We start from the raw sequence: 12,767 nt of genomic DNA, 5'->3' as shown, positions 1-12,767 counted from the left end.
GAGTGACACGCGATTGATGGTGGCCTTGTAATCACCACATATCCTGACCAACCCATCCGTCTTGAGCACCGACACAATCGGGCTCACCCAGTCACTGAATTCGACTGGCGAGATGATGCCATCCCTCAGCAGGCGGTCCAATTCGCCTTCTATCTTTTCCCGCATCGCGTACGGCATTACTCTGGCCTTGTGGTGTACTGGCCTGGCGTTCGGGTTTATGTGAATCACTACCTTGGTCCCCATGAAAGTGCCAATGCCGGGTTGAAATAGTGAGTCAAATTTGTCCAGGACCTGTGAGCATGATACTCACTCCACAGAAGAAATTGCATTGACATCGCCCCATTTCCAGTTCATGACAGCAAGCCAACTCCTCCCCAGTAGTGCGGGACCATCCCCCGGGATAATCCAGAGTGGCAACCTGGTCTCCGAATCTTTGTGGGTCACGACTACTGTGGTGCTGCCTAGCACCGGAATGATCTCCTTTGTATATGTCCGTAGCTGTGCGTCAATCGGCAATAATTTTGGCCTCCTGGCCTTGTACACCCACAACCTTTTGAACTATTTGATACTCATTAGGGACTGGCTGGCCCTCATGTCTAGCTCCATTAATACTGGGTTGCCATTGAGGAGCACTTTCATCATTATCAGTGGCGTCCTGGTATATGAACTGTTTCTGTGCTCCACATGAATTCGCTGAACTTCAGCTTCCAGCGATTTCCCCCAGTATTCATTTGGCCTCGTAGGGCTTACATCGGACCTGTCCTCCTCGTACATCAACCTGGCTGCAGGCTTCCTGCACATACGTGCCAAGTGACCGCTGACGTTGCAGTTTCTGCAGGTATATTGCTGATACCTGCAAGCTCTGGCTGTGTGCTTGCCTCCACACGTCCAGCATGAGCGAGAGGCCCCATTGTTGGAAACAAAAGGTCCATTACCAGTTGATCGTCTCTGACTGTCTCTGTAACTGTCCTTAAGCGCACCATTAACAGGTGTTGATGGCCCCATTACTGGCCGCATTGTCCATTGCGATGGCATGAATCGCCGTTCAGCTAGCCGTTGAATTCCCCCTTTGGGTTCGACTGCATGCTGGGGCACGTCCGATTGCCCTTGTCTGCCTAGAGAACTGTGTGCTGCATTAACAATGTTGACTCCCTGGTCGTTTGCCGCATTTGAGCCAAGATTTTTGTCATACATCATTCTGGTTTCTTCCTCCCCTGAAATAAATGTCTGGGCTATCAGAGCCGCCGCTTTCAAGGTCAAGTCTTTGGTCTCAATCAGTTTCCTATAAACCCCAGCGTGCCCGATGCCCTCAATAAAAAAGTCTCACAGCATCTCCGCTCTGCATGCATCTGGGAACTTACATAGGCTCGCCAGTCGCCGGAGATCTGCCACGAAGTCTGGAACACTTTGCCCTTATCGCCGCCGGTGCCTGTAAAACCGATGTCTCGCCATGTGCATGCTGCTCCCCGATCAACTTACTGAGCTCTTCGAACATCTTGTCCGCCGGCTTCTCTGGCGCTAGAAGGTCCTTCATCAGCGAGTACGTTCTGGATCCACAAACCGTCAGGAGATGAGCCCTGCGTTTGTCGGCCGAATCCTGTCCCAACTATTCCTTAGTGTCAAAACTTTGCTGTAATCTATCAATAAAGTCATCCCAATCATCACCAACACAGTACCTCTCTTCTGTGCTGCTAGTGGCCATGCTCGCGTGGTTTAAATCCCAGTTTCTCGTCGCCAATGATATGTCCTTACTATACAGTATAAATGGAAACGAGGCCCATACTTGAGAGAAGGTCACTCTGTGAGCAGTTTCCTTTATTACCAAGACCTCAAGTGACAAAGGTGGGTGGAGCGTCCCCTTTTATACCGGAAAGTCCAGGTTAGGAGTGTCTCCCACAAGTTCGCCCCCTGTGGTCAATGTTCTCAAGGTGTACAACTTAGGTCAGCTTATACATAGTTTACAATGATAGTTGAATACATGACAATATCGATCTATAATATCGTAAATATTTTATCATAAATATTTAGTGACCAGGGGCATCTCCTGAGGAACATCATGGTGGGGAGGCCAGGTCACCACCGGGCCTCCCAACTTGCGTGGCATCGGGTGGCGAGCAGCGAGATAATACCGACAAAAAACACAGCATTAGGGTTTGGAGGGCAGTGGACGATGAAAATGGGAGTTTTTTTTTGCAATCAGTGCAGGAGAAATCGGAGGAACCGGGAGCAGGAGCGGCGATTCCCAACGGCAAACAAGTAATCGGCCAATGGCACTTTTGCAGCTCCTTGCACCTGGTTGCTGGCGATGTCAGCAGATCAGCGAGTGGGCTGTTGCAGGGAGGTTGGGTCCAGCAGTGAGGCGGGAGGTCAGGTCCGGCAGTGAGGTCGGGAGGTCATGAAGTCGAGTCCAGCAGTAAGGTTGAGACCCGAGGCCAAAGCGCGAGCGGCTGGAGAAAGAGCGGGAAAAATTGCAGCAGAGCCTGTGATCGGAGAGCAGTGAGCTGGAGCTGGTATCGGGGGGGCCCAGGATACTGGGTCAGTATTGCATAGTCAAACTCACAAGCTGCTCCAAGCTCAATGTGTTCACATACAGTGCGCTCCGTGAAAACCAGGGAGGGAGGACCTAAGGGAGGGAGGGAGGGGGTCAGTAGGAACATGTGTGTGTGTGTGTGTGTGTGTGTAATGCTAGGCCCATGCAGCAGGGCCTGGTCTCCAATCGTCTTGGATCCCCTTGCCATTGGACCAAGACCTTGCTCTGTCAAGTGCGTGTGGTAGCTGGTGTGCAACGGCCACCCCACGTTAAAAGAATTCACACACAGGCATCTTCCACCCTCTAAAAGGAAGTTCAGGAGCTGGAATGTCAAAACCCTCATGGACAACCCTAACAGCGACAGGCCAGAACGCCGTACAGTATTCGTTGCCTGGGAACTCAGGCGTTTCAACATCAACATCGCCACCCTGAGCAAGACACGGTGAGCAGAGGAAGGCCAGCTCAAGAAACAAGGTGCTGGATGCACCTTGTTCTGGAAAGGCAAACCAGAAGAAGAACGCTGCCTCCATGAGGTTGGCTTTGCCATCAAAAATGAGCAGGTTGGGCATCTTGGAGACTCCCCTTGCGGTCTAAACAAACGCCTCATGTCCCTCAGGCTCACCCTAGCCCAGAACCAGTGTGCTATGGTCACCAGTGCGTACGACCCAACACTGGAAGCTACAGATAAGACCAAAGAGGAATTCTACTCCAGCTTTGAACAATTCCTGTCCTGAGTTCCAATGGGCGACAAGCTAATTCTCCTTGGTGACTTCAATGCCAGAGTTGGAAAGAACACTGACCTATGGAAAGGGGTGATTGGCAGGGAAGGAATAGGGAAAACCAACTTCAATGATATCGTCTTCCAGAAGAAATGCTCAGAGAATGGTCTTGTCATAACCAACACTTTATTGCATCAAAGAAACAAGTACAAGGCCTCATGGCAACACCCTCGCTCCAGCCACTGGCATCTGCTAGACTACGTCATCATCCAAGCGAGGGATCGCAAGGACATGCGCATCACCCGCGCCATGACCGGAGCCGACGACTGCTGGATGGACCACCACCTAATCTGCTCTGTCATTTCCATCAATGTAGCCTCAAAACAGCAGTGGCAACAGAAACAATGCCACAGGAAAATCAACAATGGAGCACTCAGAGATCCTGCTAAGACAGCTTTATTCAGTCAATGTCTCACAGCCAACCTGACGACTCCCAGTGATCCAGAGGTGCAGAGTGCCCACAGTGCCTGGTTAGCCCTCAAGTCCATCATAATCAGCACCTGTGAAGAGACTCTTGGTTACTCCACTAGGAAATACCAAGACTGGTTCGATGAGAACGACCAGGAGATCCAGGAGCTAATAAACTGTAAGTGCAAGGCATTCTTGAATTGGAAACTACATCACAACTCGAGAGCAAGAAAGCAGACCTACAGACAACTGAAGGCCGAGATCCAACAAAAAGCACATAACCTAAAGAACAGATGGTGGATGGAGAAAGTGCAGGAGATCCAGCAGCTAGCGTGCATGGATTCTTTAGCACAGTCAAGGCTACCTGCGGCCCAAGCACCCAAGGCCCTACCCCACTGCTGGCCAAGAACAGAGAGGTGCTCATCAAGGACAGAGAGGTAGTCAATGCCCTCTGGAAGGAGCACTTCGAAGATCTCCTTAACCAAGACTCTGTCTTCGACATGTGTGTCCTTGACTCCATCCCACAGCATGCTACCCACCACCACCTCGGCACAACTCCAGCCAGGCATGAGGTTGAAAAGGCCATTTGACAACTGAAGAACAACAATACCTCAGGAACAGATAGAATCCCCTCCGAAGTACTAAAGCATGGCGGAGAAATACTCTTGGCCTAAATCCATGACCTCATCTCTCTTATCTGGAAACAAGCACGCCAGGGGATTTTAGAGATGCCGTAATTGTGGCCATCTTCAAGAAAGGTGAGTAGTCCGATTGTGGTAATTACAGAAAAGTTTCCCTGCTATCTGTCACAGGGAAAGTCATCGCAAGAATCCTCCTCAACCGTCTTCTCCCAGTGGCTGAAGAGCTCCTCTCTGAGTCGCAATGTGGATTCCGCCCACTAAGGGGCACAATGTACATGATCTTCACCGCGCAGTATCAACCTTGGAACATGGCCCTCTTTGACCTCACAAATGCCTTTGACTCTGTCAACCGTGAGGGATTATGGAGTGTCCTCAAATTCGGCTGCCCTCAAAAATTTGTCACCATCCTCTGCTTGCTTCACGATGACATGCAATCCGTGATCCTAACCAACGGATCCACCCTAGACCCAATAAACATGCAGACCAGTGTCAAGCAAGGCTGTGTCATTGCACCAACGCTTTTCTCAATCTTCCTCGCTGCAATGCTCCATCTCAACCTCAACAAGCTCCCCTCTGGAGTGGAGCTAAACTACAGGACAAACGGGAAATCGTTCAGCCTCCATCGCCTCCAGTCCAGATCCAAGGTTGTTCCAACCTCCAATAGGCAGACATTGCTTGCGTTGTGCACACTCGGAGGTCGAACTCCAAACCATCGTCTACACCTTCACCGAAGCATATGAGAGTTGGGGCCTTACACTAAACATCCATAAGACAAAGGTTCTCTTCCAACCTGCCCCCGCCACACAGCACTACCCCCCGATTACCAAGATCCATGATGAGGCCTTGGACAATTTAGACCACTTTCCATACCTTAGGAGCCTACTGTCAACAAGAGCAGGCATCAATGACAAAGTCCAACACCACCTTCAGTGCGCCAGTGCAGCCTTCGGTTGCCTGAGGAAGAGAGTGTTCGAAGAACAGAATCTCAAAATCAGCACCAAGCTCATGGTCTACAGAGCAGTGACAATACCTACCCTCCTATATGCTTCATAGACATGGACTATGTACAGGAGACACCTAAAAGCACTGGAGAATTACCACCAATGCTGCCTCCGCAAGTTCCTGCAAATCCATTGGTAGGATCGACGCACCAACGTCAATATCCTCGCTCAGGCCAACATCCCCAGCATCGAAGCATTGACCACGCTCGACCAGCTCCGATGGACGGGCCACATTGTCCGCATGCCCGACACTAGACTCCCAAAACAAGCGCTCTACTCCGAGCTCCGTCACGGCAAGCGAACCCGGTGGGCAGAGGAAACACTTCAAGGACACCCTCCTTGAAAAAGTGCAACATCCTCACCGACACCTGGGAATCCCTGGTCCAAGACCACTCAAAGTAGAGGAGAAGCATCTGGGTAGGCGCCAAACACTTCGAGTCTCTTCGTCGGGAGCACACGGAAGCCAAGTACAAACAGCGGAAGGAGCGTACGACAAACCAAGCGCCCCATCCACCCTCCCTCCAACTACAAACTGCGCCAACTGTGACAGAGACTCTAGGTCCCACATTGGACTCCTCAGTCACCTGATAACTCATATTAGTATGGAAGCAAGTCATGCTCGACTCCGGGGGGACAGAGAAGAAGAAATATTTTACATATGCTGCACTTTCCGCCCATCACATTTCAAATGTGAAGCATGTTTCTGATGCAAATTTCTGTGTCATAGTTAACAACCACATTTACATTTCTTGCACCTGATTGGCTGATGTGAGAATTCATTATTTTATTAATTATCATTGAAATTAAATTTCAATTTCTTGCATCCAACAAGCTGATATGGAAATTCATTCATTGTGATTCAACTGTATAAAATGTAATTCAATCAAATGCAAATTTCTGAGAAGAAGAAGGCTTTCAATCAAATCACTCAAAATGCTTCTTGGAAAAGCAATTCCTTCCATTAATTGTTTTCTTCAGTCCTTGTGGAACCACACAGTTAAAACCCAAAATTAACACAATACTCAACATGTTAACCACATACAAAGCTTACGTGTCTCACAGCAAAATGGGTAAAGCACCTCTTAATTTATTTTAATATAAAAATAGAAAATGCTGGAAATCTCAGCAGGTCTGGCGGCATTTGTGGAGAGAAACAGAGTTAACGTTTCGGGTCTGTGACCTTTAGTCAGAACTCCATTATTACATATATCTTCGTAACATTACATCTATCTATAATATCGTAAATATTTCATATATGCTGCACGTTCTGATGAGTACTGACGAAGGGTCATCGACCTGAAACGTTAACTCTGTTTCTCTCCACAGATGCTGCCTGACCCACTGAGATTTCCAGCATTTTTTGTTTTTATTTCAGATTCCAGCATCAGCAGTATTTTGCTTTTGTCTTCATTTATTTTCTTTGAATCGCTTCAATATTTATATCCGGAAGCCTCAATCACTCTGAAAAGCGTTGACCTCCTTTCTTCCCAAGATATCCCAATCAAGTTAACAGACTGAACTATATCTCTCAGCAGTCACCTGTGCCAACACTGGCCACAAAGCTGCTTGGGGTAAAAATCCTCAGATTCGAAGGAGAATCTTCACGGACACTGAGAGACGATGTTGTGTTTGAGGTATGAGCTGGAAATAACATTTATAATGCAACAAACAGATTAAAATATACACAATTCTGAAAACAATAAAGTTACCGATAAAATTGCTAAACGTTAGATATATTTTCTTTTCGTAAACTCAATGGTCATAAAATTGCGGGCATTGCAATAACTTCTGCTCCCCCCTTCACCAACCTGGAGCCTCACAGTGTTGGGAATGTGGTGTTTTACATCCCATAATGTTCCCTTCCTCAGAAACAAGGCATTCCTTGTCTTTGGTGAACATTGCCAGCAGAAATTTGCTACTGCAGTATGAAATTATATTTTTGGCCAAAATTAATTGACATTTTTGTGGAAACAATAGTTCCAGTCAGGCTTTCATTACATTCTGGAGCAAAACCTTTGTTTTCTCCCTTCCATTCTCTCACCTCTTCTCTGGAAGACTATGACACGTGCTGTGATACAGATCCCTGGTCGCTGGTCACGGATATCATGCCCTAGTTACCATGTTTCTTGTGTCAGTCTAGTCAGCAAGTGTTAGTAGACTATTCGATCATGGCGGACGGGGGAGAGGCTAGACAGCCGTTGGTCTCCTAATCTTTCTGCTCCTCCTCCTCTTCTAAAATACCAAACATTGAGATCTGAGTGCTGATTTTCCCCTGATAGGATCTCCAGTGGAGGTGGGGGCATGTAGAGAAGAATCATGGGGAGGGTGGGGAGGAGGGAATTGCACGCCTATAACACAAAGTGTTTCCATCCATTAATTTAAATGAATGAACATTTGGACGGGCTCCATTTCAAGTGTGCCCTTCCATCTGCCCGATGCTGGGGCTCCCTCTCCAAGCTCAGTCTTCAGGAATAGCCACTGGAAGAAGCACGGACGAGTCCTGTGGAGGTGTAATTCTATGACCAGTGAAAGAAAAGGAGTGAAGAGGAAACGATAATTGGAAGAAAAAAATCTTCAGTTACATGAACATTTCAGACCAAGTAAGAATCAGCTAACAGTATTTGAATGCGTAGGAGAGTGAGCTCAACAGGATAACAAGAGAACGTAGACGTTCAATTGGCTCCCACTGATTTCTTTTCGACCGCTCAGTTGAATCTACTTTACTTTTATGTGTGACCGCGTGGGATATTTCTACTGTGTAATCCAGACCCAATTAGCTTCCTTTGTCATGAGCATATTGCATATTTACTGTTTGTTTCAATGATCCCATGGTGGAATATGATCCGGAGCTTGTGGGGCCAGGAAACCTTTGGTCGCGTTGGTTGGGTGGGAACAATCCTTGAGTCTAACTGGTGAGGCCAGAGGCACCTCCAATATTCGACCTCAGGCTTAATTTCCTTCGAGCTGGATGACAGTGGCCTGCGTGGTTAGTATGTGGGGTCGGGGGGAAGATCTCCTGCTCCCCCCCTCCCCCCCCCCGTCAGTTCCACATTCAGGTAAGAATACTGTCAACGTTAACCTTGTTGGTTGCCTTCTGCAGCGGTCCCTTTAAGGGCCCCTCTTAGGCCACATGTCGACCTGGTTTTCCTCTACCTTGGGGCAGGCCAATCTTGCAGTGGGGCCTCCAACAGGCTTATGTTGCAGGAAGGGGCACTGAACGCCAATTTTGTGTCCTTTGTCAATGTGCTGGGTGCTGCACCTCGAGCAGCGTGTGCTACCTGCTTGCTATATTGGAGACAGTTTATTGCCTGAGAAATGGGCTCCGCGTGGCTGAATTTCTAGGCCACTGTTTTCTCTTTCATCAATCTGTTGGAGTTGCGCTATTTCTGTAATATTATCCTCAATATCCTGAAGCCGATAACTATCCTCATCATGATCTATTATCTTGCCAAGTTTTGTATCATCTGCAAACTTTACAATGCTGCTCTCTACACACGAGTCGTTTATAAAAATTGCAAAGAGTAACGGACCCAATACTGACCCTTGGGGAACCATTGCAAACCACCTCCCAGTCTGGGAAACATCCATTTACCACCACCCTCTGCTTCCCATCACTGAGCCAATTTTGTATCCATACCGCCATTTTCCCCTTAATTCTATGGCTTCCATCTTCTTAACAAGCCTCCTGTGTGGCACTTTCTTGAATGCCTTCTGCAAGCCCATATATGCAACATCCACTGCACTACCTTGACCAACCTTCTCTATTACCTCATCGAAGAATTCAATCAATTAGTCAGTCACGATTTGCCTTTCATAAATCTATGCCGGCTCTCGTTGATTAACCTATGCCTTTTCAAATTAAAGTTTAATTATTCTCTGAAAATGGTTTCCAATAATTTCACCACCACTGATGTTAAGCTGACTGGCCTGTAGTTTCCTCATTTATCCCTCTCCCCTTTCTTGAATAGTGGTATAACTATATTGCAGTCCTCCTGTGTCCAATGAGGATTGAACAATTGTGACCAATGCCTCTGCTATTTCTACCTTTTGCTACTTTCAGCAACCTAGGATACATTCCATCTGGACCAGGTGACTTACCAACTTTCAGTAATGCTAATCTTTTTAGTATGACTTTCCTGTCTATTACTATGCTGTCCATAACCTCCCTCTCCTTTTTTAGTATAACCTTCACATTATCCGATTCCTTTGGGAAGACAGATGCGAAGTGCTCATTTTATACTTCACCGTGTCCTCTGCCTCTCCATGAAGATTTCTCTTGCCTCCTTAATCGGCCCAACTTTTCCCAAGCTAATCTCTTACACTTTATGGGGTAGAAATTGCCCCCGCCTGAAACTGTTTACAATCTATATCAATGACTTGGATGAAGGGACTGAGTGTAATGTAGCCAAGTTTGCTGATGATACAAAGATGGGTGGGAAAGCAAATTGTGAGGAGGACACAAAAAATCTGCAAAGGGATATAGACTGGTTAAATGAGTAGGCAAAAATTTGGCAGATAGAGTATGATGTGGGAAAATGTGAGGTTATCCACTTTGGCAGAAAAAATAGAAAAGCAAATTATAATTTAAATGGAGAAAAATTGCAAAGTGCTGCAGTATAGAGAGACCTGGGGGTCCTTTTGCATGAAACAGAAAATGTTAGTATGCAGGTGCAATAAGTAATCAGGAAGGCAAATGGAATGTTGGCCTTTATTGCAAAGGGGGATAGAGTATAAAAGCAGAGAAATCCTACTACAACTGTACAGGGTATTGGTGAGGCCACACCTTGAGTACTCTGTACAGTTTTGGTCTCTGTATTTAAGGAAGGATATACTTGATTGGAGACTGTTCAGAGAAGGTTCACTCGGTTGATTTCGGAGATGAGGGGGTTGACTTATGAAGATAGATTGAGTAGGTTGGGCCTATTAACATTGGAGTTCCGAAGAATCAGAGGTGGTCTTATTGAAACATATAAGATAATGAGAGGGCTCGACAAGGTGGATGCAGAGAGGATATTTCCACTCAGAGGGGAAACTAAAACAAGGGGACATAGTCTCAGAATAAGGGGCCACCCATTTAAAACTGAGATGAGGAGGAATTTCTTCTTTCAGAGGGCTGTAAATCTGTGGAATTCTCTGCCCCAGAGAGCTGTGGAGGCTGGGTCATTAAATATATTTAAGGTGGAGATAGACAGATTTTTGAGCGATAAATGAGTAAAGGGTTTTGGGGAGCAGGCAGGGAAGTGGCACTGAGTCCATGATCAGATCAGCCATGATCTTATTAAACAGCGGAACAGGCTCGAGGGGCCAGGTGACCAACTCCTGCTCCTATTTCTTATGTTCTTATGAAATGTTGATCACGAACCACCTTTCGATGTTTTTTTACTGCAGCTGCGGTTTAGGTCGATTTTTTCTGAAAATGCAGTTTTTTTTTTGTTTTCATCCGTAAGTCGGTCATAATGGGGGCGGTGACTACACCTGAGGGGCAAAATTGTGGCAGTGACAGCAACTGAGGGGCAGAAGCTCGGGGCGATGCGTATTCACCACCGCGATGATTTCATCACGGCGCCGTTTCACCACGGCTCTCCCCGTCACTTAAACTTCGGTCCACTGGGCCACCAGGGAGGGTTTCAGCCGGGCCAAGGACCTGGCACCAAAGAGGGGATACCAGGCTGCCTGTTGACGGCCCGGTCGAACCCGGGGGCATAATTGTCAGAACAATATGGCAGTCGGCCGCCAAAAAAAAACATGGTGGCAGCGGCAGCGGTAGTGAGCCCTCCCCTTTAAGGGAAGCCGCACTGTCGCTGCAGAAGGCCACAGCCTCACTGGAGCCTCACCGGGGAAAAGGTTGTTTCCGCAACGCCGGGTGGGCCGAAGATTTTCCGAGGGGATTGTCGCCATCGCGGGTTTAGATCGGCGGTGCGCACGGTGATGCCGCGCTTAACACCGATCGGCAGCAGAGGAACAGTAAGAGGGGTATCGGGGCACCACCGGGAATACTCGGGGGGGGGGGGGGCAATTGGGCTATCAGCGGCCATGCCACCAAAAGTCGGCAGCCACTCCACTCCGCAGTGTGGCCGTTGATTTGCGGGGGTAACAGGCCTCAAGGAAACGGGCAATTTTGGCTCCTATACGTTTATAAAATGTTTTCGGGTTCAGGTTAATATTGCCTGCTAATCTTTGCTCTTTGCCTCCCGTATTAACTTTTTTAATTCCTTCCTGTACTTTCCATAATCTTCCTGGTTATTAACTGAATCTTGCTGAATTTGTCATAAGACTCCTTTTTCTGTTTTATTTTAACTTTTACTTCCTTTGTCATCCGGGGAGCATTAGCGTTGGATGCTCTACCTTGTCCCTTTAAAGGAATAGGTCTAGTTTGTACCTGAACTATCTCTTCAATTGCTCTGTTAATGCTTGACCCTGCCATCGCCGTTTCCAATCAACAGGTTAGATGCAGGAAGAATGTTCCCAATGTTGGGGAAGTCCAGAACCAGGGGACACAGTCTAAGGATAAGGGGGAAGCCATTTAGGACCGAGATGAGGAGGAATTTCTTCACCCAGAGAGTGGTGAACCTGTGGAATTCTCCACCACAGAAAGTTGTTGAGGCCAATTCACTAAATATATTCAAAAAGGAGTTAGATGAAGTCCTTACTACTAGGGGAATCAAGGGGTATGGTGAGAAAGCAGGAATGGGGTACTGAAGTTGCATGTTCAGCCATGAACTCATTGAATGGCGGTGCAGGCTAGAAGGGCCGAATGGCCTACTCCTGCACCTATTTTCTATGTTTCTATGTTTCTAACCTGTGCTGGGTCCCTTCTTAAAATCACTGAAATTATTGAGCTTTTTTATCTTTGAATTTTTCTGTTCTCTCTCCTTTAAATCGAATTATCAGAATATATCAGAAATTCTTCTCCTTCCCTACCCTCAGCACTATGTTTTCCCAGCCTATATTAGGATAATTAAAGTCTCCTACTATTACAACTCTACTTTTGTTACACGTCTTTGAAATTTGCCGACAAATTTGCTCATCTATCTCCTTCTCACATTTTGGAGCTCTATAAAAAAACTCCCAACAATGTAACAGCTCCCTCTATGTTTCTTAACTGAAGCCAAATAGATTTAGTCTTAGAACCATTTAGTAAATCCTTTCTATTTAGAACTGTAACATCATCCTCATTGCCACATCCTTTCTTCTTTTGCATTCTCTATTGCTGCTGAATACTTGGTAACCAGGAATATTAAGAACCCATAACTGGCCTTGTTTGAGCCATGTCTCTGTTAATGCAACCACATGATAATCCCATCTAGCAATCTGCAGCTCACCAACCTTTTTAGTTACACTACCGACATTAGCCTATTGACACTTTAAGACGTCCTTCGTCAGTTTTGCTATTTTCCTTCATCTGCTC

This window comes from Pristiophorus japonicus, chromosome 18 (assembly GCF_044704955.1).
Source record: "Pristiophorus japonicus isolate sPriJap1 chromosome 18, sPriJap1.hap1, whole genome shotgun sequence".
NCBI lineage: Eukaryota > Metazoa > Chordata > Chondrichthyes > Pristiophoridae > Pristiophorus > Pristiophorus japonicus.
Note: the sequence above shows the minus strand (reverse complement) of the source record.